The sequence below is a fragment of the Apium graveolens genome, unplaced genomic scaffold, assembly GCF_009905375.1.
Source record: "Apium graveolens cultivar Ventura unplaced genomic scaffold, ASM990537v1 ctg4499, whole genome shotgun sequence".
In the NCBI taxonomy this organism is placed as follows: Eukaryota; Viridiplantae; Streptophyta; class Magnoliopsida; order Apiales; family Apiaceae; genus Apium; species Apium graveolens.
The window spans coordinates 27,032-31,631 of NW_027418567.1; the positions used below are offsets into that span (position 1 = coordinate 27,032).

At 33.6% G+C, this 4,600-nt stretch overlaps 1 long non-coding RNA gene across 3 annotated transcripts; it reads right to left on the reverse strand.

Annotated features, from left to right (window-relative positions):
* Window positions 1-1,595: 1,595 nt before the first annotated feature.
* LOC141701988 (uncharacterized) lies at window positions 1,596-4,600 on the reverse strand. 3 transcript variants are annotated; one of them, XR_012566966.1, is made up of 6 exons: window positions 4,387-4,600; window positions 4,163-4,262; window positions 2,864-4,057; window positions 2,512-2,648; window positions 2,200-2,286; window positions 1,596-1,981 (listed from the first exon to the last, which is right to left on the reverse strand). It is a non-coding gene; the product is annotated as an uncharacterized LOC141701988 (long non-coding RNA). The 3 variants fall into 3 exon arrangements; XR_012566965.1 differs by lacking the exon at window positions 1,596-1,981 and having other exon boundaries at window positions 2,028-2,286; XR_012566967.1 differs by lacking the exon at window positions 1,596-1,981 and having other exon boundaries at window positions 2,034-2,286; window positions 3,862-4,057.

Here is a 4,600-nt window from a genome sequence, read left to right on the forward strand (position 1 = left end):
TGGCATCATTACATCAAAATCTGGAGGAGATGTATGCAAGATTAACATTGGATGAGGAGAATGAAGGAGGAGTCCTGGTGGCAGAGGAGGAGGTCGAACCGAATAAGCAAACTTTTGTTTTGGTGGGAGCATTTCTAACGGAGAAGAATATTGATTTCATGGAAATGAAAAACATAATGGCATCGTTATGGAGACATAAGGATGGAGTCGAAATTCATGATCTGGAAAATAATAGGGAGTCTTTTATTTTCTATCACTACAAGAAATTTGACTTTTACTTACCAATAAATTATCTACCAATTTATATGGGCGGGTAAAAGTTATTTTTACTTACCGATATGTGTTTGTACAACTTATTGGTAGCTGAAGTGCTCGATTACTGCCCACCTTCGCTAAACACGTTAACAACCATCACTTTTGACTACTCTTTTTTTCCTTTTGACAAAAAGAATTAAGTGCACGTTAACTTGGCAAATGTTATTCTAAATGGGGACTATCGAAAGAAATACATAATAAATATATATTACATTTTATTAATAAATATGTTTCATGTAGTTTGCTAAATTTAAATATTATAGATAATTTTTTTACATTAAAAGTTATAAAGTAAAATAATAAAGTAATATAGCTTAGGTTATATTTTATTTGAAACTTTATGATTTACTGAATTGAAAATTGACTTGATAGTTTTTTCTTTTGGAAAAATTGAATATAGAAAATTAGATAAGTAACAGTGTTAGGACGTGCCAACTGCCGAGGATTCCTCTATTTTTTAACAGACTCCCCTGCTTTTACAAATTTAAATGTACTGGTTCAATGTCTGCTTGTGGGGTGGGCCGTGATCTTAGTACAATAATTTGATAATAATGCCGTTAATATATTGAACTATAATTTGTGTAATTTATGGACATATTATAGTATTTACAATTTTATTATTTTATAAAATAAATTATGAAAAATAATAAAATATTTACATATTATTTTGTACTAGTTTACGGCCCGTACGATGCACGGGTCTTGGTTAGTATTTATATATTTTCATTTTTTTATATAATTTTATTAGAATTTAATATAAATAATTACATACACTACAAGAAATCTGGCCATTTACGACGGTTTTTTTGAACTAAAATCGTCATAATCGAGCCATTTACGACGGAAAAAATTCGTCGTTTTTGGTCGAGTAGTAAGTTCGTTTTTTCGTCACAAGATAAAATTGCGTCGCAAGTTAGGAAGTAGGGGCCCACATACTCAATAAAATAATAAATCAACTTACGACGGAATTTATTGTCGTAAAATACCAAAATACGACGAACAATAACGTCGTAAGTTATGTACTTACGACGGAAGAATGCGTCGTAAGTTAGAAATTTCCGACAGAAAAAAACGTCGTATTTTAGGATATGGGGCCTACAAGCTGGGAAAATGAAAATTCAAAAAAAAAAAATTAAATATGAAAATGGATACATTACGACGAAATATATGAAGAACAACCGTCATAAGTTCATTTTACCAGAATAATTACGACGGAATGTTTGAAGAACAACCGTCGTAAGTTTGTTTTTCCAGAATAACCAAAAACTAAATTTTCAGTATCCGGCCATTTTCGGCTTCCAATTTAAATTCTTAACCTGCTAAAATCTTATGCAATCGCAAACTCAAAACAAACTCTAAACCTCGCAATCAACTCATAATACATAATTTACATTAGTTATACCGTAAATCCATACTAATTCACAATCAAAAGTAGAAAGCAAATTAAAATTCAGTTTACAAACACCCACAACCTAAATTCAGTTTACAAGCACAACTTGGTTATCTTACAAATCAGGTTTCCTGATTAACACAGTAGATATAACTAATTAAAATAAAATTACTATAGTTAATGAAGGGAGTAACGATCAACATCTTTATCTTCATCTTCATCATTGTTGCTTCGGAAGTCATTGCCATTCAATGGTGCATTGTCAATTCGAGTACCCTGCATTAAAAAATATATAATATCTGTAAAGTGCAATTAACTTGATACCAAATAACAGAAACTTTTACCAAATTGCAGCATTTGCATGACATGAGTAACTGTAAAGCCACATATACAAAAAAAAATTGCTTAAAATAGTAAATCTTATTAGAACATAGGCTGATCATGAGTTGTTCAATGTTGCTATTAATACAATGATAAATGGATTTAAAACAAACCTTCTTAGCTCGGCCTTTGGTAGTCTGAAATTGTTGCCATGCATTCTGCCTCTTGAAAGCATGTATTTTCTTACGTTTATCGGCTTTCTATCGACAATAAAACACTTTATCAATAAAATATTAAGCGAAAATTGTGCAGGACTCAAGTAAAGCACGACAATGAAAGTAAAGAAAAGAGGGAAACTTCAGTGTTAATAGACAGAAATATAGGCAACAGCTGCCTAGGTGAACAAGACCCCTTCAACTTGACATAGCAGTTCCAACAATGTACAATGAGTGATACATAAGCATGAAACGGAGCACTATGAATACCTCAGTTATCATTTGAGCTTGCTTAGCTAGTCCTCACTAAAAGAATAATGTTTTGCTCCAAAAGCTTCACATATTTTTAGGATTTTATTCTTTGCTTTTCCTCGGAGACGAAGACCGCAAATATATTTTTCTCCAACCTGTATGATATTTCACCATCAGGAAGTCAATATTATCATATACGACTCGTATGTATATAAAAAACGATGCAAGCAATAACAATTATAGGTAAAAAAACTGAATAGGTAATGAAAGGACTACATATACGTTACGCAATTTCTCTACGAAATAAACTTTTCAGTTTTCACTACATCATCTCAAGTGAATATAATCAACCAAATCCAGAGGTATCAACCTTTTCCCCAGAAACAGGATCCATGACTGGGTGCCCGACAACAGCCTGCTTCAAGTACACATTACCCCCGGTAGCACGAAATAAAATCCTTTCAAATGACATAGATTTCGCTTTAGGGACAAGACCGCTTATAAAACCCAATTTAACTTTTTGCAGAGTACGATGATGCAAGGTATGATAGAAAATGGGGCAAGACAAGGTGTAAGAGAAAGTTTTGAGCAGCATGCTACTTTGTTGGCTCAAAATGTACGCCTAGTTGATCCTATGGACATTGCTTCCGACAAGGAACAAGTTTTAGCATCAGTACAGGTGGAGCCACAGTCGGACTCTGGAAACTGAGTATCCAGTATTTTGCTAATTTTACGACAACATCTACCATTTTTATGGGGTTTTATCTGCTTTTGCACCTCTGCTTAACCATGTCTAACACAGTTCAAGGGCTTGAATTTGTTGGGTTGGACTTGCCAGATTCTGTTGGGGAAGTTATTGCATGTTTTATATTAGTTCTTCAAGGTCAACAGGTGCTGACACTTGTATCACGTTTTATGCATGCCAGGGTTAAGAGAGTTATTTATCTAAAGTATGTATGTTCTTCTAGTCAATTTTGCAATTAATTTGAAGTAAAATGTTTACTCTCCTTCTAAGAACCAGGTGATTTAGTAAGTACAGTCTCGTATATATTTAACTGTGGTATGATACTGATAATTTGAGTTTGGTACTGCCAACATGCTATACATATCTAGATTTTACGTTTCTAACCTAAATTAAATCAAGAGATACATATTTTTGCACTTTCCACGTTCTTATTGATTCCTACTGCTTCTCATCCAATCCAACTAGATAATATTTTTTTGTATCTAATAAGAACGTTTTTCATATTCATATGATGAGCATGACATATTTTGACCATGCCTCTTATATTTCTCGCAAGAAGTGTGTATGTGTGTATTTTAGGTATTATATAGCCAGATAATTCCTACATCTTATACAAAACTAACATCATAAAACAACACATCAAAACTTATCGATTGAGGCCCAAACGGCCTCCTATCCGTATGCCCTTTCCACCTTTCCTCCCAATCCTCCCCTTCTTTCTTCCCCCTCAATTGCTCGAAATCAATGGAGCTGGACGATCTGCTCCAGCAGCAGCACCAATAGGAACAAACGGATGGGGAAAAGCTGGAGTCAGAATCTCTGTTTACACCAAAAAGGAATCAACCCATTAGTTAAAATCACCAAACAAACAAAACCATGAAACAAAAAATCAATCAAGAACCAAACTGTGAGACTAATATTTACCAAAAATAGAGTGCAAAAGAGCAGTCATCTTGGAAGAATAGGGTGTTTAGTTAAAGCCCGGATGAAGAGAAAGATTGTATCAAGAAGTTGAAACCAAAACCTATAGCAAAGCCTCTTTAATTACAAAAGCTTTCAAAATAAAAACTAAAGAAAACAGATTGAAAATGGGGGTTTCGGGGTCATAATAAATAAAAATACATGAGTAGCAAGGACAAAGAGAATACCTGAGTATCTATTCATTTTAATCGATCTAGTTGAGCAGCAACACCTTGACTTCTCCGAAGAGAATAGTCGAGATAATCACTAATAACACTAATAGGAAAACCTAAGAGACTGATTAGTTGATTTTAACAGAGGGAAGGAAGCAGAGGTTAAAGAGAGATGAGGAAGAGGCTATCAATTAGGTTTGTATTTTATTGAAGAGGGAAGTGAAATTGA